Below are 23272 nucleotides of genomic sequence, written 5' to 3'. Positions count from 1 at the left end.
TAATACCGGACGTTTGTTCCTGAACCTGTTTGTGTTAGAATTGTCTGTTTTGTCAGCATTCATCAAACATAAATCACGCATATTCATGCATATTCATAAAATATTCAGATATTCATGTTGCATTTCTTGCCATATATCTTTTGTTTGTCGTGTCTCCTGCTATGGTGATATAGATCTCTTTACAGATCTCCCCAAGCAGATGTCGGGTGTTATAAATCTCTCCATATAGAGTCAACCCCATAAGCAGAAAATGTCTGTCTTTTCTTCTGCAGTTCCCCACTGAGATTATCCTCGTGGATGACGGTTTCTTCCGTTTCCTCCCAACACATATATTGGGATGGATTTTCCTATTTGAGTTATATCCTCATTAGGACGTGTCTTTATTTAGTCTGCTTTTCGGATCATTCCCGAATTGGCTATTTGTTAAGATATCTTGTGCTTCCCAGTGGTTTGTTCCCCAGCGGAATGTTTTTGGGCCTCTACCCTCATAACCGGTAGTTGTAAGTCCTACTTTTCCTGGCTTTCTTAACAGAATTTGTGGTTATACACCTTTTATTCTCCAGCCAGAGTTTTTGGTTTTCTACCTACTACCCGGTAGTTGTAAATCCTATTTCCCTGCTCTTCAGCAGTTTGTGGTTTGTTATAAACCCTATTTTGGTTTCCCGTGCGGATTTGTGATTTGTTCTATCCCCACGCGGAGTCTTTGGTTTTCTACCCCGTATTCGGTAGATGTAAACCCTAATTGTTGTGGTTATCTTCATTCAATATTTGATGATGATTTTCCTTTGCTTGTATAAGTCGCTCAGATTAGCACTTATATCCTCAACAAGTCTTTTGTGGATAATTGCCGTATGCTAGCAATTTTATCCCCAGTGGGTCTTTTCACCGTATGCTAGTGAGTTGTTCCCCGGATCATTGTTTGTTTATCAATGTATCCCCAGCTAGTCTTCTGTCGATAATTGCCGGATGCTCGCAATTTATCCTCAGCAGTTCGCCTTTCATTTACCCTTTTGTTGGTAATGTCTGTTGCTTCTTTGATTGGTTATCATTATATACCTAGTTTGGTATCCTGATACCTTTCTTTTCAGTTGATTTATCCTTTATTAACCCAGTAACCGGTTGTGGATAATCTTCCATGCGAGTATATTATTCACGGTCTGCCGGTAATGAATAATATATCTCATGCACTCTTCAGTCGAAGCCTTTTGTGTTTCCCCAGTCGAGTAAGATTCGTTATTTCCCTTTGCGGAGTCGAATATTTCTTTGTTGTCGGATAATTGCCGGATGCTTGCAATTTATCCCTTGGAGTTGTCTTTCGTTTACCCGTATGCTTGGTATCGATTGTCTCTCTTTTTTTGGTTAGTCACCTATTATATACCCAGTAACCGGTATCTCTGGTGTCTTTTCCGTTCGAGTGTATTATTCACGGTCTGCCGGTAATGAATAATATTTCTCATGCGCTCTATAGTTGGAATCCTTTGTTGATTTTCCCCAACTGAGCAAGATTCGTATTCTTTGTAGAATCGAATGGCCATCCTTTAACCAGTTTGTGTTTTGGATGATGAGTGTTTTGGAAGTGAAAACCAATTCACGTTTTCGGTAGATCACCTATTATATACCCAGTAACCGGTATCTCTGGTGTTTCTTACCATGCGAGTTTATTATCTACGTTCTGACGGTAATAGATAATATATCTCATGCGAGTATTCTTATCCACGGTCTGCCGGTAATGGATATTATATCTCATGCACTCTTTGGGTTTGTGTCCCCATTTGAGTAAGATTCGTTTTCCCGTTGTGGATTCGAATGCCCATCCTGTAAGTCGATTTGCTTTTTCAAGCCCTCCTTTCGGATGATGAGTGTTTTGGAAGTGAAAACCAATTCACGTTTTCGGTAGATCACCTATTATATGCCCAGTAACCGGTATCTCTGGTGTTTCTTACCATGCGAGTATATTATTCACGGTCTGCCGGTAATGAATAATATGTCTCATGCGCTCTTCGGTCAGAATCCTTTGTTGATCTTCCCCAGTCGAGTAAGATTCGTATTCTTTGTAGAATCGAATAGCCATCCTTTAACCAGTTTGTGTTTTGGATGATGAGTGTTTTGGAAGTGAAAACCAATTCACGATCTCGGATCTTATCCTTAAACAACCCAGTAACCGGTTCAGGATAATTTTCCCATTCGAGTATATTATTCACGGTCTGCCGGTAATGAATAATATGTCTCATCTGAGTATTCTATCCACGTTCTGACGGTAATGGATATTATATCTCGTGCGCTCTTGAGGCAATCTTTTGATTGTTTTCCCCTCAGAGTAAGATTCATTTTCCTTGTGGAATTGAATGTCCATCCTATAAACAAATTTGCTTTTCTAGCTTTCTTCAGGATGATGAGTGTTTTGGAAGTGAAATCCAATTCACGTCTTTGGTCGGTCACCTATTATATGCCCAGTAACCGGTATCCTTGGTGTTCCCTCCTTTCTGCTCCCTATTATGACTTCGGTCCCCCTGTGGAGTCAGATTTTCCTGAGTTTGTTACCCGTATGCTTGGTAACATCTCATTTTCTTTGTTACTTCCCCCAGTGAAGTGTTCTGTTGCTTCTCCCCAGGAGTCAGCTTGTGTCTCTCCAATGGATTTATTTTCCTTTGGAATTCTTTTCCCCAGTGTGAGTCCTTCACTCCCCAGTGAGTTCTCCTGTCTGTTTTTCTGTTTTCCTTAATCGGAGTCGTGTTTTGGTCACGCTGTGTCAGTGTTTATCTTCCCCAGTTTGGAGTCGTGTATTGTTCACACATTTCTTTTTCTTTTACTATCCCCATAGAGTCTTGTTAGAGTCTCTGTTCCTGGTGAGTGTATTACTCCGATGGATTGTCTTTTCTTCTGTGTGAATCATATTCCCCACAGAATTTATGTCTTTTGCATGCATACATCTGCATCATGAGGTCTCTTAGGGACCAAAATTTGTCTCATTACTGTTATTTAAGCCCATTCTACCGCGTCGAGATGAAGATTTCTAAACTTCACTTCTCCGGCTAGAATGACCTTAAATAGGGGCATCTGTAAGACCCCAATTTTGGGCCCTAAGATCCCTCATGGCCCATATCATTCATATCATGGCCTCAAGGATCATTGCATGCCTTTGCTTTCCTCTTAGTGGATAGATTGCCTTGTGGGTTTGTTTTCTTGATCACCAAGCATACTTTGCATTTGTATATCTTTGCTTTCATATGTTTATCATTCAAAAAGTACAAAAATATTGTCAGTCTAACCTTGTTGCTTGCAGTGGAAGTAATCATCAGCAATTAGGTCAAAATCAGTCATTGATCAGTCAAAGCAATGGATGGTGGCCATTCTTGCAAAATTTGGGCACCATGATCATTAATCAAAAGTTCATACAACTTGAGACATCATTTGAAGTCAAGTTCTCAAGAAATTAGGGTTTGGAATTCATCAGAAGTAGTTCAATCAGTCCAAAACCCTAGAAAAGTCAAACTTGGTCAACAGTTGATTTAATCAAGGATTTGATGGATAGAATTGATTTGAAGGAGTTCATTCATGCTTGTATAATCCTCCTCTATCATGTTCAACCTCATCATGGAAGAAAATCAAGTCAAATCAGAAATTTTCCAGAAATAGAAAGTGGACCTGTAAGTTCAACTGCCAAAAATGGAAACTTCTTGATCTTAAACTTACATCATGATACAAGCTCCAAATGAATTTTTGCCCAACATGAAAGTTGAAGATCTTGTCTTCCCATTTTCAAAAAGTCCAAGAACATCAAAATCCCATGTGTGGTTGTCAAGATATGATCAAATCATTTTCACCAATTTTTGAACTTCAACAAGCCATATCTCCCAAACCATAAGGCCAAATTTGGTGGGGCTTTTTCCTACAAACCACATTTTTCATCCTCTTTCCAAAAATATAAATTTCATGACCTAAAACCTCACCATTCAAAATGGCATTTTTGGACCTTTCTCATTTAAATTCAAAGTTTGACCAAACTTTGACTTTTTGAGTTTTTGACTTTTTCTTGATTTGGTCAATTGGGGAATGTTCCATGCATCATTTGTGACTTGTTCCAATCCTTAAACCATCATCATACCACCATTTTCCCATCATTTTGAATCAAAATGCAAATTTGGCAATTTGGCAAAAGAAGCTTCACAAAAGTAAAAATCAGTACAGCATTTCACTTGTACAACCAAAGCAGCAGAAATGCAGTCTGTTTCCAGCCTGTAGCAGGCCCAAATTTGTGCCAATTCACACCTCCACTTCATTTGTACAAGTTTGGCCAAATATGCAAATGGTTTTCATGAGTGGGAGGCAAGTTAGCAATTCATGAACAAGTAAAAGATAGCAGAGTATTTGGTCTTTGGCAGCCTGTCCAGGCCCAGCTCGTGGCAAACATACACCTCCACTTACTCACTTATGCAGAAATTAGCAAAAGGCAAATGATTCATTAAAAACCAAACTAACTTAGCCCTTGATTAAGAAACCTTAAACAGATGAATATAAGGACATTTTCTGACATTGAAAAACCCTAGACACTGCAGCCACAGACCAAAAAACCTCACTCTCTCCTTGTGCATTTTGACCAAATTGGTTTTCTGCACAAAACCTTGAAAGCCTTCGAGTAATTCTTCATGGTTTCTTCACTAGGACAATTTTAGGAAGCTTTTTGAACCCCCATTCCCTTGCTGTAACAACTTTTTCTCGCTCTGCTTTTCACCGAGTTCAACATTGGCAAAGGTTGGTTCAAGCTCACATGTGTGGTTTTGAGCTGGTTTACCTCGAGGATTCATCAACATAAAGTATAAGCACCATCTGTTGGCACTCATAATCACCAAAACAACACTGCATCATAATTTCTTCAAAACCAAGTAAGTTCTCGAATCACTTTCCTCTCCATGCCATGATATGCTTAGGGTAGATGGATGTATGCTGAACATGTTGCTACTTAAATCATGCTAAGTGATCAATTATATTGAGAGAAATCTGGTTTTCTTTTTTTATGTCCAATAGCATTTTCCATCGATTTGGTGTGGTCATGATGAATTAGAAGAAAAGGATACCATATCTATATTATGTGATGTTTGATGTTGCTATTTGTATGCTTGACTGTTGTTTCTGAGATTTTTTGTTCATGGTCGATTCTTGAAGATGATGATGAATCCTGCTATGGTTTAAACCTTACTCTCACCAGAAATTCCACTTGATCTATTTGGTGTGGTTGCTTAAAAGTTGCATGAACCTTGTTGCTTACCATGTTAAGTGATTTTGTGTTGATGTTGGTGATACCATGTTGAGCATCATGCTGTTTGCTTGTTGTTTGCTTATGATGATTACATGATAATGATAAACATGCTCTGCTGTTGCTTTGAATATGCCTAGCAATCCATGTGTTAGTTATGTTTGGTTTAGGGTTTGCTTTGGACATTACATGAATTTTGTCATTGCCTTGCTGACTGCCATGTCTCTTGAATGTTGGTTGAGAATGTATGTTGATGATGAACTTGTTTTGATTACATGATGGACATGAGTTGCCATGCTGCTATTGCTGAACCCTGCTACATTTTCGAAATCCCATGAGCATTGTCCTGAAATCCATGAAAACATGTTGTTGCTTTTGTTTGTTTTGTTGGATATGATGATGATGCTATGCCCTGCTGCTGTTATGCTTAAACCCTAGGGCTGCCTAGAAATCTCATGTTTGTCTTGGTTTTATTGTGTATAACATGTTTGCATTGAAGAACATTACCACTGCCATGTTGTTTGCTTGAGTTTGTTTGTGATGTTTATACAATGCTAAAACCATGATGCTGCTAAACCTTGCTGCTGCTTCTAAAACTTTAAGCTGCCCAAAACCTGCTTGGTCTTACTGTTGCCTGGTGGCTATGTGAACATTAATAGGTGTATGCTGTTGCGTGTTTTTGGTTTGAATTCGTTTGGATGTTGATTGAACTTGTATGAAGTTCCAAAATGCTGTTGAAACCTTAACCATTTCCCCAGATTCCATGTTGAATGCTGTTGTTTGTGTGTTGTTGAATATCATCATTGCCATGTTGGTTTGGTTTGTTCGATTTTCAATTGATGATAACATGTGGATAATGATATGCTGCTGTTACATGAACATAACCTTGTCCAGAATTTTTCTCATGTTTTTGCCTGGTTTGTTGTTAGTCAATGTTTCGTGGCCTTGATTATTTGTTAATGCTTTTGTGCATGATGCTGACTGTTTGCAATACCCTGCTGCTGTGTTGCTATCTTGATATGCCTAGATTTTCCATGGTTAATGTTTTGTTGTTGTTGGTTAATACTGCATGAGATTGATGTTGCATGGCCATGTTTGTTTCTTGGTGTTGCATCGTGTTGTTTGAGGTTCGTTAATGACCATGAAGTTGAATTGTTGCCCTGCTGCCAAAACCTTAATGCTGCATGATGAAGTTCTTACCATGTCATTGTGTATTGTTGCTCGAATTTGGTATGATGATGAAGATGCATGACACCTACTGATTGTTGCTGCATAAATCTTACTGCTGCCTTTTACATCCTAAGGCCTGTCCAGGAAGTTCATGAGAATTTGTGTTTGGTTGTCACTAAATGATGCTGTCTGAACTCCATTGCCTTGTTATTGTGTGGCTCGTTTTAAAGTGTGTTCTAGGATGTTGAACTTGCATGAAGTTACCATGTTGATTGCATTTGATAGCCATGTTGATTATGCCCTGCCATTAAACCTTAGGTTGCCTAGGAAATCCATGAGAATTGTGTAGGCTTGCTGTTGACTTGCTTGCTGAATACCCTGCTATCATGTGTTGCTGCGTTTTAATGCTGGTTTTTGTGTGTTGTTGAATGATGTTGTTGAAACACTAATACCATGTTGTTGTTTGTATGTTGTAAGAACATCATCATTGCCATGTTGGTTGTTGGTTTGTTCGAATTTCACTTGATCATGAGCTTGCTATTGGTGTTTGAATGCCATGCTGTTGAATTTAAGCCCTAGTATTGCATGAAATTCCCAAGATCAGTGAAGCTCGATTGGCTGTTGGTTGTTTGCATGAGCACTGTTCCATTGGTTCCATCCAATGAGAACATTTCATTTTGTTTGCCAATGCTGTGTCGTTTCAATTAGTGAGGAGGATATTACACTTCTGCCATTGGTTGACTTTGCTTTGACCACTTTGCCATGCCATTTGTTCATATTGCATCCAATTATTTCCTCCATTTCTACAATTTATTTCTCATTCAATTTTCACTCAAAAATTATGAAATTTTTTGCATGATGATCACAAAGATGTCTACTATTTTATGGTGAATTTTAATTAATTTTCCATTGGCTGGTTTTTAATTGATAATTATTTTCTTGACATGTATGCCAAAATGATACATTGTTCCATTCCTTTTGTGAAATTGTCATATTGCATCCAATGCCTTTGAAATTTTTTGTGGTGAAACTAGACACATTGATCTTCATTTCCATATAAAGTTTGTGCATTTATCATTTGTGGATTGAGAGTTATGATTTTCTGAAGTCATGTGTTGCATTTGGTGTCATACCATGATCATGCATTTTCACAAATTTTGTTCACATGCTTCCTTGCATCCAAATGGCCCCAAATTTTGCATGAACCACTCTATGTATGTCTAGTTGATGTATGAATTTTCTTGGAATTAATCTTGCTGTTTTACATTTGATTGAGAATTTTCTTCCATACTTGGTCATTTGTTGACTTTTTGTGCTATGCCTTGCCAAATCTTTTGTGAAATTCTCAAATCTTATTGTATGACCTTGAAATTTCATATGTGATAACTAGACATCTCAAGCTTTGCATTGGTGTTAATATCATTCATTTCTCTTCTGTTTTCAAATTGATATGATTTTTTGAAGTTGACCCATGCTTGTTGACTTTCACCTTGCTTACTTGAATTTGGTTTGACTTCATGATTTTACTTGACTGCCTTCCTCTCATCCAAATGCCTTGAAATTTTACATGTATACTATGTTGGATGTTAGGATTGAATGTGATTTATTTCATAATTTTTGGGATTGTTTGAGTTGACTTTTGGATGAAGTCTTTGCTGTTGACTTTTGTATGCTTCTCTTGCCATGCTTTGCATCCTTTTGCATATGAAATGACCATGATGCATGATATAATTATGAATCCAATTGAAAATGCTTCTTGAATGTTTAGATTTGGTTTGGGTTGACTTTTCCTTGCTGCCTTGACTTTTTCTTCCATCTTTGACCCTAGGCTAGTCCTAGTGGTCTTCTAAGCTTATGTTAAGTTCATCTGTTTCAGGTTAAGCACCATTGCCTTGAGGATCATTCCAATATTTGTTTGAGTTGAATTATGTGATGTGCTAACTTTTGTTTTGTAGGTGACTCATATGCTTGAGTCTTTGTGCCTTGCACAATTGGTCCCTCTGTGGTTGACTATTGGTTATTTTCTTTTGATTTTGACTGTTGACTTGTTTACTAATGAGTTTGACTTTTTCAGGTACTTTAGTTGCCTAAGTTCTTTGAACTTGATTGCTTGCTTTGCTATTTAGCATTTGCTTTGAGGTATAAATACTTCTTCTTCATGTAGTCTGGAGACCCGGTCTGTTATTTGACCGGGCAAACTGTCTGAAGTCCTCCTTAAGAGGCAATGCCTGTGTTTGTTTATATTTGTCCTAAGCAGGAAAAGTCCTTCAAGTAAGGCAATTGGTGGAAGGTAGGGATAAGCAATCTATCCCCCACTATTCAGTGTGTCCTCTCTTTGCTCCCATTACATGGTTGAAGCATTGAGATAAAAACCCAAGATCTATAGAGTCAATAATGTGGAGAGAGTTCCTACTTTCTGAACTCCCACACTTTCTTTGATGCTCTCTCTGATTTGAGATAGAAGCAATGAGGCACACCCCCTCATCTCCTATTCATCTGCTTCACCTGAGCCCCTCAATGGCCAGGTTAAGAGCGATCTTTACCCATTACAGTGGACTTTTAAAGTCAAACCCTCTTGTGTGAGCCCCCATTGTTTGGCTATAGAGTGTGCTGTTTGATATTCATTGCTTGATTGATTGTTTCATGTGCACTTGCTTGCCTGTATGCTATGCATTTATCATCATCATCAATTGCCATTAGTGCATGATCATCTCATTTATATTTGTGATGCTATCTTTGATTGTTTACCCATTGAGGACAATTGTAAGTCCATCTCTTTTGGCATTTGCTCCTGTGATATGGAAGGATAGAGTGTAAGACCTCATTGGTCACTCATATCTTCTGTTTATCTGTTTGTATGTGAGGATACAGTTATAAGTCCCTGTAAGTTGGCATCTGTTATCCTGTGATCATAATTTGTTCATCTGTTTGTATGAGAGGTTGCAATTATAAGTCCCTGTAAGTTGGCATTTGCATACCTGTGATCATATTGTTGCTTTTGTTCTTGTATGTGAGGATCCATTGTAAGTCCCTGTAACGTGGCATTGGATTTCCTAGGACCATACTGTGGAGTTAACCTAAGTCCAGACAAATTGGCAGATAACTCCCATATTTCATCTTTGTTTTTCTTCTGTGGAGATTAGTGTAAGTCCATTGAGTGGCATCTGATATCCCGTTTTATTTTAGGAGATTGGTATAAGACCAGTGATTGGCATCCGATATCCGCTTTTGCTTGCTTTGCTTGTTTGTTATTATTAATTGCTATTCCAAAGGACACACTTGAATCATCTGCTATATGATTTCAAGAAGTGAACCTTCTAAGAAGTTTTACTATCCATCCTCATCCATTCATCATTCATTATGTCCTAAACCTTTTCACACTTTATCTTTTAAACTTGACATAAGTGTTGTGCAAACACCTTCATGTTTTCTAACTAAAAACCTGGACCTCAAGTCCTTGACTTTTTTCAAACTCCATTTCATAATACTTCTTTGAATCAATCTTAATCATACTTTGACTCCATTTTCATAATCATAATCAATAACTCCACTCATTCACTTGTTTTGGCTTTGTCCATTAATGTTTTCATACATGAGCTATAGGTTTGATTTATCTTAGTGGTTGATGTTAATCTCACCTTCTTGTCTTTAGTGATTGAATTGTAAGTCTTCCTTGCCTATTATAGGGTTAACCCCTCCCTGGCAAGTTGAAGCTGTTCTCACATGGTGGACGTTGTTGTTTGTATAAGGTTGAGTTTTCTCCCGTGGATAACGTAAGACCTAGGGTTTGTGTTTAAAATTGAACCTAACCCACTTTTGGAAATCTTTTAGCCGAACTACGGCGTTCTGATCCTTACCTTTGATGGAAGGTACGTAGGCAACGGGTTCATCCGTTCGAACCCAATAATAATAAACTTGTATATTCTTTTCTCATCATCCCAATCATGTTTGCACAATCTTTATGTCATAACAAATAACAATTTAGCATAACAAGTGTGAAAAGGGCTCCCTAGGAGTACCTAGGACGTGATGGGTGCCTAACACCTTCCCATTGCGTAATTTACCCCTTACCCAGAATCTCTGATCTTTTTATTAGTTTTCTACGTGTAAAACTTCTTAGGCTTTTGTTCGCTTTTTAGCCAGTCCTTTGGATAAATAAAAGTGCGGTGGCGACTCGAATTTCAATGTATCTCTTAGCTTATGATTTAATCGATAGATCATATAGCGACGAATACACCGCTACAGATAGTCATTGCGATTTAATGTAAACCTTTCCCTATTGCCATTTTCAAATTTGTAACATTCCATGGAGCTACACCATTTGTATGCTACCATTCTTGAATAAATACAAGTTTGCCTATCAAGTTCTATCATTTGCTATTTTTCTCTGATTTTCTTTGTTATGAAAAATGCCATTTATTTGTTAATAATGAAATTTTGAACTCAAAAAAGAATTTTTCAACATATTGAGAAACACAATTTTGCGTTGACATGTGGAAATATTAAAAGGAAACCTTTCGTCTTTCCCCACAAGTCTCAAGTTGCAAAACTTCTCTTGGATGATCAACATATATCTCTAGAGAGCATGGATTTAGCATTCTCCCTGGGCCAGTTGTAACTATTCAGCTCGATGGATCCCCCTTTAATACATTTTACTCACTCCTTCGGTTGAGTTATTGGTGTTGAGGATTCAGTACCTCCATAAAGCTTTCCCTAATTTCCAGTCTGTATATTATCAGCATTGGCATATCGTGATCATTCATATATCATGCATATAAGAAAAATCCAAATCATGCATAGCCCGAAGTGCTTCACGCTCATTCGCATAATCTCATGTCTCGTTGTTGATTGTATCCCTTGACCTCTAACACCGGTTGTTACTAATGTCATTTGTTAAGACTGGTTGTCACCAACATCTTTTGAAATCCAGTTGTAACTAGTATCTCCTTAAATCTGGTTGTCACTGGCATTTTTTGTCAAGTCCAATTGTTATTGGCATCACCAGTTAAGTCCAGTTGTAACTGGAATTCGAATGTTAAGATCCAGTTGCAACTGGTATCATTTTAAATCCTGGTTGTCACCAGCATCTTGTCTCAAATCCAATCATAATTGGTACCTCAAGCACGGTTGTAACTGGCACTTTGATAAAATCCATTTGTAAATGGTATGATAAGTCTGGTTATCACCATTCTTGTCTGGAAGTCCAATTGTTATTGGCATGACCTATTAAGTCCAGTCGTAACTGACACTCAAATGTTAAAATCCATTTGTAACTGGTATCTTTTAAAGTCTGGTTGTCACCGACATCTTGTCTCAAATCCAACCATAATTGGTATCCTCAAGCAAAGTTGTAACCGACACTGTCTTAAAATCCATTTGTTAATGGTATGATAAGTCTGGTTATCACCATTCTTATTTGCAAGTCCAATTGTCATTGGCATTGTCTGTTAAGTCCAGTTGTAACTGGCGCACATTTTGAAACCCAGTTGTAAATGGTATCATTTTAAAGTCTGGTTGTCACCAGCATCTGTCAAATCCAGTTGTAACTGGTATCATTTTAAAGTCTGGTTGTCACCAGCATCTGTCAAATCCAGTTGTAACTGGTATCCTTTTAATGTTTGGTTGTCACCAACATCTGTCAAATCCAGTTGTAACTGGTATCCTTTTAAAGTCTGGTTGTCACCAGCATCTGTCAGATCCAGTTGTAACTGGTATCCTTTTAAAAGTCTGGTTGTCACCAGCGTTTGTCAAATCCATCTGTAACTGGTATCTTTAAGTCTGGTCGTCACCAGCACCCTTGAAGTCCAGTTATAACTAACACTAGTCCGTTTGAGGATGGTGGTAATCTATATTTATGGTATAAGTCCAATTGTTGTTGGCGTCTACAGAGAGTTTTCTGTCCTTTTGGCCTTGGTGTTTCCTAGAAAGTTATCATTTTGACTCTTTCATTGACAGTAATTTCTAGAATTTTTGATCGGATGATTTTCTTGTGAGAAATCTCCGTACTTGTCAAAAATGTTCAAAGTGTCGTCAGGTCATGTATGAGCCCGTTGATATACTCTTTTTGATTTTTCTAAATGTCGGCAGGTCATGTTTGAACGTGCTGTCAGAACTTCTTGATATTCCCCAGGATTGTCAAGTCATGTATGAATCGGTTACTGAACCTTTTATTCTAGTGTCGCTAGGTCATGTCTGAACCTATTTTTTGAAGAACCCTTTCTTTGATTATTCTAGTGTCGTCAGGTCATGTATGAACCTGTGGTGAAAATTTCCTTAAAATATTCGAGTTGATAGTAAGTCACGTGTGAACTTACTGACGAAATCTCTTGTACTCTAAGGGTCGTTTGTCGAATTTCACTTTGAGTACTCCCTAGTGTGTGTCTGACTCTCCAGCATGATTGTTATCCCCAGCGAGTTGGTTTACATTATTTGTCTGTTTCCATGTGGGCCATCAGTATTCCCCACAAATTGGCTTGTCTGGTATAACATCTCCTGTTAAGGGTTCACCGAATCCCTAACAGAAAAATTCAGAAAAAATATAATTCCTTCACCCATGCATATCATATCATAGTATTTTCTTTTTTTTCAGGATCAAAGTTTAGGTCTACATGGTATTTAATCATCCCCCACTACGATCCAATGAAGGGGTGCCACTTCATTTTTCTCTGGTTGAGGATGCTTAAATACGGGCAACTGTCATACCCTGATTTTGGTCCTGAAAGCTTTCCCAATTAATCACTTAATTGTATTTTTTTTTATCATGACCATTTCATCGGGTCATGATGTTATCCACCCAAACTTTATATGTTAGGCTCGCTACCATGGTCATTCCATTTTTCTTTTGGGGTTTTTCCTGTTGTTTTGATGCGAGATAGTTAATATAGTTAAGCAAGCTTGGGAACCTCTTTTCAATTGGTAAAATCAGGTGGAACCTCATGACTTTATTTCTTGTGTCCCATTTCAACCCATTAAACATCTTCTATTTTGGCTTGCACCAATCGCAAGTCTCTGACACAGGGTAAACAGGTTCATATTATCTCAGTGGGTACTGATGAAAATCCTATCTTGGTCTCTAAGCTTATTAATTTCTATGCAAGTTTTAATTTTCTTGTTGATGCTCAAATTGTTACTAAGAGTTCAAACAATTTGGATCCTTGGCATTGGAATATGGTTATCTCTTTGTATGTTAGAACTATTTTCTTTGAGGAGGTCATTCCTGTTTATAAGGAAATGTTGAGTAAGAATGTTCAAATAACTGATTTTACCTATCCACTGTTCTCAAGGCTTGTGGGGGGTTATTAGATTGTGATGCCGGGGTGGAGGTTCATAAGTCTTTTCGAAGAAATTCCATTAAGTAGAGTTTGGTTTGCTGCATAATGCATTGGTATTTACACATGGTGGGATTGGGAAGCTTGATGTTGCTCGCCACTTGTTTGATAATATGTCTGTCAGAGATGATGTTTCTTAGAACACTATAATAAGTCGTTATGCCTCTAGGGGTATATGGGAGGAAGCATTTCGGCTTGGATGCATTCCATCCTAAGGCATTGGAATCAAAAGTGGTTTTAGATGTTCATAATATAGCTTGTGGCTATAAACTTGTTGTTCTAGTTACCAAACAGGGATGAAAGTTCTAGAACACAAAGAAATATTTTTTTCTCGCTACAAAATACCATTTTTCTTTTTCATTCACATCACATATACATGTTTGGAAATGTTATAACGGATGTGAAAGTTGAGTACTTTCTCTAATGTGTCTACAAGCGACTTTGAACGATGTTTCCAATAAAAACAAAAAAAACAGCTTTGAGCTTCAATACATTAGATCACAAGTTAGGAAAATCAGGTGTACGGTATCTTCATCCTCGTGCAGCAATTGATCCCTGTTTTAGTCTAAACCCAACCCCGCAATTAGAGCATTTCAGTTGCGGTTAGAATGCAAGGGTGTTTATATGTGTGCCGATGTTGGATTCAATACGGACTCTACTGCATTTAAAATTGATGAATTACAAAAGGTGGTTGATATCCTCCCTTATTTTATTCAATATGAGGAGTTATATTCCACCTGTTCTCAGTTAATATTCACGTGCAGCTCCATTAAACTTGAAGGCCCAACAAAAAATCAAACTGGGAAACCTTTTAAAATTGAGTGGTAAACTGACGATACTATAAAAATTGAATCATGTTGGTTTGAAAGGATTGAAACAGCATCGATCAACCTTTTCCTTAGATCAAAAGATTTTGAAGAATTTGGCATTACAAATGAAAAACCAGGTTGTAAGCTGTTGAAATTTGCAATTTATGATTCATGTTGGTCTAGGGCTGATGAGGGTATCAAATTATTGGATATGAGATACACAAATATCTGGAGTACAATTTTTGACATTGATACATATAACTTTGGAAATAATTCTGTATTGGGACAGGGTAGTTTGTTCTCTCTGAGGGATTATTTTCCCATTTTTGATAAATCATTTGAGGAGGTTATTTATCCAAAGGGGGAACCTGATGTTGTTTCCATTAGTAAGAGAGATGTTGCACTTTTACAGCCAAAGGCATTCCTCAATGACACTATCATTGAATTTTATATGAAGTATTTGAAAAACAAACTTTCCACTGATGAGCAGAAGAGGTTTTACTTTTTCAATAGCTTCTTCTTTCAAAAGTTAGCTGATTTAGATAAAGATCCTTCAAGTGCTTCTGATGGCAGAGCAACTTTTCAACATGTACGTAAATGGACAAGGAAAGTTAACCTTTCTGAAAAAGATTATATCATGATTCCCGTAAACTACAGTCTTCACCGGAGTTTGATTGTCATCTGTTATCCTGGGGAAGTGTCGTGCTTCAGGGATGAAGAAATTAAAGAATCTTCCAAAGTACCTTGCATCTTGCACATGGACTCCTTGAAAGGACATCATAAAGGTCTTAAAAATGTTATTCAAAGCTACCTGTGTGAAGAATGGAAAGAGAGACACCCCAATATGGTGGATGACATTTCTTCTAAGTTTTTACAGCTGCGGTTCATCTCACTAGAGCTTCCTCAGCAAAGGGACTTGTATGATTGTGGTCTGTTTTTTCGTTACTACGTGAAACGTTTTATGGATGAAGCTCCTATCAAATTTAACCCTTTAAATATAACAATGTACTCCAATTTTTTGACTAGTAACTGGTTACTTCCGGCTCAGGCTTCTCTGAAAAGATCTCATATACAGAACTTAATTTATGATATATTTGAAAATAGTTCTTTGCAAGCCCCCCTGTTGATTGCCATGGCAAAGGTCCTCTCTCGTTAGTGTCAGGAGTTATTGAGTACAGAGCAGAAGCAGGTTCATCTCGAGCAAGCTGTTATCCTATTATGTGGCATGATAATCCTTCTAATGGCTCTACTGAGACTGATATTCAGTTCCCCAATTGTTTCACCCGTAAGAGCTGCATCATGGGTGAGGGGACCTGGAATTATTTTCAAGGATTTGCAAGTACCAGCCGTATCTCCACCTGTTGATTGTCGGCAGATGTCAGTATCTTGTAGCCAAGGCCCTGTAAACCGTAACAAACGCAAGGCCAAAATCGTATCAGGTAGCCAAGGCCCCGCAAACCGTAACAAACGCAACCAACGCCCTGTGAATAACAAACCAAATCATGCAACTGTCACTCCAAAACAATAACAAAACAGCGAAACTATCACGCGATCGCATACCAGGAGCTAGTTTAATTGACGAATCAATCATCATGCTGACAAGCCTCATCGAAAAAACTCATGGCGTCTTGCTCTCCCCTGCGAAAAAGGGACGGTTTACCCCAAGTTAACAACACCACACAAAATCAGTTTACATCAAAAACATATCATATTTCGTCTAAGGGAGTTAGGGAGGTAATTTGTTTGTTACCCACAGTTAAAGGATGAGTGGAGGATTGAAGGAGGGACCACAAGTTGAAAGAGGACAAAAATTCCCCAAGCAACTCCGTACTATGAAAGACTGTGAGTTCGCTTCCGTGGTCCCGGTTGGTCACGCATATAAAGAGCAAACTCTAATTTTGTGAGGGGGAGGATACTGTTCATAAAGGAAAAAAGATTAGATAATGGCGAACGAACGGCAAAACCCTGATCAACGAAAGTAAAGGAGGAAAGTCTGAAGAACTCTATACCTTTTTTCACCGTCATTGGGCGAAGCTCATACCGAAGGCAAGGGAGGCGAGTTTTGAGCGCACCGGTGGGAATCGATTGGCGAAAGAGGGAGGGATTCAAACGTCCATCGCCCAATCGTCGCTTGACCTCTTTGTAAACGGTTCCTTTTGTGCTTTCCGGTCGGGTTTCATCTCCATCGCCGGTGTTCGTTTGTTGTTGCGGTCATTCATTTTTGGATCTCCTCAAGTTGAGAAGGTTAGACTTTCTCCGAGAATAACTCGGGTTTTGGTGAGGGAAGAGACGCTGTTTATTTTTTTTCATTTCATTCACTGCCGGTTCCTTTTCAAATACCATTTCCTTGCATTTATTTTTCATTTAAAACATTTAAAACCATTTGTTTGAATATTCAATCACTGTGCCATTGGAACTTTTATGGTTTCCCAGCTGCCTTTCATTAATATTGCTAGCTAGTGCTAGATTAGGCACTCTTGGTTATCTACGCCGACAGCCATACGGCTAAGGATGACTTTTGGATTCCTTCATTGCCTTCCACGTTTGGGCCAATGCTTGGATCAGGTGGTCACGAGCCCAAACCGTCCAAGATTCTTTTGTTTAGTCTAGGTCCCGCGGCCCATGTTGAGGCCCTTTTGTTATTTATTTTTTCGTTAGTTGATTATCGTTTTCCTTTTTTTATTTATTTGGCCATAGCTTAACAGCTGACGGCTCTTGGTCGGGTGGGCGTGGAGTTTCATCATTCCCACCCAGGTAGTGGGTTCGATACCCATATGCAACATTTTGTTTCTTTTAGCATTTAAATTTTTCATGTTTATGTTTTAACCTAATTTCTCCTATACTCATTTTTTAATGTTTACCCTTTTTATTTATTTTTATTGCCAAAGCATCCATTTTAATTTATGGATTCAACAACTCTCATGTTGTTTACCTACAATTACTTTATCGAGATAACAGTAGAATTTTGCCGTGTTATGATTAATCGCATATGACATTTCGATTGTTGTCAATATACGCAAACCGGCTTTGAGCACATTACATAGGATTTTTTTTTGCTTTTGTTTATGTCTCAATTTTCTCCTCTGTGCACGTTCTTGCGTTATGTGACTTTGATTCGAATCCTCGCATCCCGATTTTTATCCGTGCGCGTCCCGATATTGTTTCTTTCAATTTAATTTTTGAGTGTTTTGTAAATATAACTTGTTGTGTTATTTATGTTCTTCGCATGGCTTACTCTTGGGCCTTCTTACCAGGAGACAGTTCTCTTGCACCTACACTCATGCATTGTTTATTCTTTGATTGATCCAATTTAATTATTTCATTACTTTGAATCCCCATTCGAAAAAATGTACCCCCACTCCCATGGCATGTAATAATTTTACTGTTTTTTATTTCTTTATTTGCTTGACTATTTAGTTAGCTACTAACACAAGAATAAAACCAATTTCTTTTTAAAAATATCAAAAATAATGACTCGATCCAACGTCAAGTAATTTCTCAATAAACAAATCAATCCATTTCTTCCTCCCATTCTATTCCATTTCTTTCAAACCTTCATCAAATGCTTGATCCAACGTCAAGCCATCTTCATAATAAAAACTCAAAAAAACTTAGATCATATTTAAGACCTTTTCAATAAATATGGAAATGGAACATGGTGGATACCACGCACTCCTGAGACTAGGGTTCGAGATGGATGTCTCGTCTATCTTAGCTCTCGCCATCATCCAAATTTATCTATTATGTTTCTCTCAAACATTCATTCAATTTTCTCTTAAACGTCCATCAATGCTTGATCCAACGTCAAGCCATTTTCATGATAAAACTCAAAATACTTAATTCTTATTTAACATGTTTCCAATAAAGATGGAAATGGAACATGGTGGATACCATGCACTCCTGAGATTAAGATTCGAGGTGGATGCCTCGCCTATCTTAGCTCTCGCAATCATTTAAAATTGTCAATACAGGTTTCTTCAAACCCTTTCTCAATCAAATTCAAAACACTTAATCCTTATTAAACACTTTTGCAAATAAGATGGAAATGGAATGTGGTGGATACAACGCACTCCTAAGACTAGGATTCGAGATGGATATCTCGCCCATCCATGTTCTCTCCATTACTTAAGACACATCAAACCAATCAATTTCTTTTCTCACCGCCGTGCGATTGACTCTTAAACCCTTTCACAAATGAAAGGTACTTTGTTTCAAAATAATGCAAGGCAATGTTTCTCCGTTTGTTTTGGATAGTCCAACAATGTTTTCGTCGATTTGACACAAAGTAGCATTTGCTAAAATCGACCAGCAAACACACATTTTTTTCTATCCAGAACTACGTAAGGCTTGATTTCTCTATTGAGATACGTAGGAGCAGGATTTGTAAATCTTGCCAGGCCCACAAATAAAAAAATTAGGTTTAGTCCATCGTCGAAAATCCAAAAACATTCTCCTCTCTTCCATTCTTTCTTTCCCACCTAATAACTTGAAAAGCCTAATATTTCAAACTAACACTAATGCGCACAACTAACCTAACGGTTCCCGTTGAGTACAACGGACATGAGGGGTGCTAATAACTTCCCCTTGCGTAATCGACTCCCGAACCCTGATTTGGTTGCGACGACCAATATCATTGTCGTTCTTTCTTGGGTTTTATCGATATTTACCTTTTCCTTTTTCGGAATAAATAAAGTTCGGTGGGGACTCTGTTTAGTCCATCACTGCGAGTGTGCGATTGCGCTTCGCTAGGTCATATGCCCATTTTTTTCGAGGTACGACACCAAGCAAGTTGAGATCAAAGGTATGGGGGTTGGTTATGAAAAAGGGAAGGTATTAGAACCCTAAGAATTTGTAGTAATCTACAGGAACCTTTTGAATTTATCTAAATTTTTAAAAGTTGTTTGTATTTTTGAATTTGGAAAGTGTTACTTGGCTAAAGTTAAGTCAAAGTTTGAGTTTGAGATGCTTCATGTGTACTAAAACATTTGAAAGATCCATTGACTAAAAGTAAGTCAGGGTTTGTGTTTGAAATGCCTTATGTGTACTAAATCATTTTCAAGTGTAGTTGAAATTCCATTGACTAAAGATAAGTCAAAGTTTAAATGACTGTTTTTGTTTGAAAAAGGGGTAGGGCTAATGCATGAATGGACAAGTAAAGTCAACAAACAAACCGTATATGACTAAGAAGTCAACATAAGATCCTTTCCCTTGGATTTAGGTACATAAAGATACATAAATTGGCAAGCCATGAACAAGTTACTTACATGTTTTTGAAGTATGATGATCATAAACAAGTCATGACAAAGGTTTTCATAATACCATAAGTGATAACACATGAACAAGTATAAGGTACATATTCAATCATCATGGGAGTTTATAAAGGAAATACTTGAATGAAGTGATAAACAATTACAAGATATGGATATAACATCACAAATTGGGATAGAATTACAAGACATGATTTAAACAAGTGTATATTATTTAACACAAGGGTATCAAACCACATAAGACAAGTATCATAATCAAGATATATGGTTGTCAAGTCAAGTTGTGACAAAAGAAAGATATTTAAAACATGGATCATATGAAAATGGCATGGACAAAGTAAAATATTAAGTGGATCACTATGCATATAAGTTAAACAAGAGGAAAGAGCATGTTAAGGACAAGTTTAGACCTAAATCCTAATCATGGCATGAAAAAGAAACACGCAAGTGGAAACCCTAATCATCTCCTAACCATTCATTCAAACATGTTTTCAAGGTGAATTAATTTAGACATGATATGAAAATAATCAAGTTTAAACATGTTAAGGACAACAATCAACACTTGAAAGAGTTTGCTATGATCATACAAGCATTCAACAACAAGAACAAACAAGAGATGCACCAAAGGAATTGATTAGGATCCTTAAAAACACTTAAAAAGCACATGTTTTCCATCCAATCAAAAGTGGTTAAATAAATAATATTATTTGGTATCATCATAAAATAGACATTCTTATGAACACATGGCAAAAAGAATGGGCTAAAAAGGTTAAGGGATCATGAAGTTATGGGTTTTTGAAGTTATGAAGAAAAATAAATATTTAACAAGTGAGAAAAAAATAAAAATTTCACTAGCCAGGTTCGAACTCTTGGGGTTCGATGCGCTATTTGGAAAAATAAAAACCAAAGGCTGGGGTGAGGGGGATTCGAACCCCAAACCTTTTGGTTACAAGTGACTTAAGGCGTGGGCGTCTACCACTAGGGAGGCGATACATCTGTTGATTTAAAATCAAAGAATTGTATATATTATATAACAGGTTTCCTTTGACTTTTTCAATGCCAACTCAGCATCATCATCAACCTCACGCTTTTCATTCTTTTTTCTTTTTTTCTTTCATCTTTTTTTTTCCAGATTTTTAAACAATCATATCTCTCTCATTTCTCAACCATTTTTTTATGAAATAAAGATCAAAATCGCTTAGAAAAACGTAAGGAACTCAATAGTACGATAAGTTTTAGCCAATACTCAAATATGAAGATGCACGAAGGCCAAAACCAGAACTGAAACTTTAGGTTTCATGTAACTTAAATTCACATAAACAGCAAGATGAATGGCATGTGAGTTATTGGTCAACCTTAATACAATAAGTGCTACATGTTTACTTCAGAAATCACATGGAAATGATGCATGTATAGTCAGTTTTGAAGTGCAAGAGTATACCTATTGAAGCAATGTACAATGCCTCTTCAATACCACTTCCAGCTACTGTTTGATGTCCCTCATAATGTCTATGAGTTCCCAAGAGATGGTTGGACTCTTTGGTTTGCAGAATGCTCGAGCCAAATGGGAGAAATAAAGGTTAAGGTCAAAAGCTTGCAAAAATGAAGTTTTCTTGGTAATCTTGGTGTGTGGATATATGAGGCTTTTTCCTCTATTTATAGGGATCCTTGAGGGTTCAAGAAGCCTCAGATATCATAAAATAATCATGGCTTGTACTTCATTGCTTGCTTGGTTGGTTCTTGCATAATTCTCCAAGTGGGAAGCATGGAAAAAGAAAGGAGTTCATGTAGTGTTTTGTGATGTCCTTGCTGAAGCATAGGAGTTGACTTGAGGTCTGGAGTTGGTATGTATCAGATCCAAGTCCATTTGGGAGCTCAATGGTACTTCTTGTTGGATTAAAGTTACTTTATGCAACAAATGGAATAGTTCATTGTGTATTGGTTTAATTACTAGGATAATAGCTTAAAAGTGGGTGAAATATTATAATTAGGGGGGATTTGGAAGAAAGAAGTACATGTACTTGTGGATTTGTTTGGATTTGTAATGTACTTTGGCTTGGAATTCGACCTATGAACCATTCCATGAGGCTATCTTCCCAAATTCGATTCTCTTAGCCCAAGCATGGGAAAATATTGATATTGGACATTTGTAAAGATGGAATCATGATCTACAACTTTCATGTTGATCAATTTGCTTGAATAAGTTGGATTCTTGGTGAAAAATTGGCATAAAGTTGGTCATTTGACTAGGTCATCATGCTGAAATTTTTACCAAGTGTTTTACCACTTGACAAACAAATGAATCATCCACTTCATGACCCCATATCTCCTTATCCGTGCATTTTTTAAGGTTTAATCACCTAGGACAAAGTTGAAATATGAAGAAAGGTTTTTAACCTGATCATTTTAGCAAAGAAAATGGTGTCTTAGATCACATGTTATGCCCTTGAAAAGTTGGGTACTTGGACATGATTTTTAGGGACTTAGTAAAAATTTCAAATTCTCCATCTTTGCCCTTTCTGCAAGTAACCTTGATTTTCTTGACTAAAATTGATCAAATGACTTCAATGATCATATTTTAATAATCATTGACTTGAAAAGTCTATAGTTGACTAAAAGTCTTAAAAGTCAAACTTTGACTTTAAGCATTTGTTGACTTTTTCATCAGTTGTGTTTAAACTTTCATCTGTTCATGAACCTAACCTCTTGAACCATTTGAATTGTATGAGTGGGTTATGAGGATACATATTAATACCTTGGATCATGACTCAAGCCATAGGATCATGCTTTGGTCAAAAAGTCAACATTAAGCTGACTTTGACCAAAACCCTAATTTGGAGTGTCAAATGAATTGTGACTTGATGAACTTGAATTGAGGTGAGTAAAAACTTTGATTATTTATGGAGGGAGACTCCTGATCATCTTGATATATTTATGATCACACTAAGCCTTTATGGATCCATCCCTTGCACTTCTTGATGCCAAAACCCTAACCTACAAACAAAGCAAAGCAAGACAGATATATCTTTTGTATTTTTGTGGGGTTAGCAAAGCATAAGGATATACATAAAAGTATTTGATGACCTAGACTTTATGAAAATGATAAAAATGATAAGGGATCTTATGGGTGAAAATTAGGGTATTACAGCTGCCCCTATTTAAGTTTCCTCCATCCGGAGATATGAAGGTTGAAATCTTCGTCTCGGCAAGATTGGAGGGACTTGAATATTAAAATGCACAAATTTTGATCCTAAGATACCGCAATGATGCTTACGATATGATATGAATGCAAGACTCTAAATTTCGTGGGTTATGATGCCACAAGAGACACACTACTGCTGGAGAAACCAAGCAGAGAGAAGAGGGACTAACACCGGGGAATAACACCAAAGGCTAACAAACTGGGGAAAGTGTTTAAATTACTAGGGGTAAAATTAACAATCC

The 23272-nt window shown here is 37.3% G+C and overlaps 1 pseudogene; it reads left to right on the top strand.

Annotated features, from left to right (window-relative positions):
• LOC127102160 (probable ubiquitin-like-specific protease 2B) overlaps nt 1–16089 on the top strand; it is a 79107-nt pseudogene extending 63018 nt beyond the window's left edge.
• The last annotated feature ends 7183 nt before the right edge of the window (nt 16090–23272 follow it).

The sequence above is a fragment of the Lathyrus oleraceus genome, chromosome 1, assembly GCF_024323335.1.
Source record: "Lathyrus oleraceus cultivar Zhongwan6 chromosome 1, CAAS_Psat_ZW6_1.0, whole genome shotgun sequence".
NCBI classification, from domain to species: Eukaryota; Viridiplantae; Streptophyta; class Magnoliopsida; order Fabales; family Fabaceae; genus Lathyrus; species Lathyrus oleraceus.
This window is presented reverse-complemented; position numbering and strand designations above follow the sequence as displayed.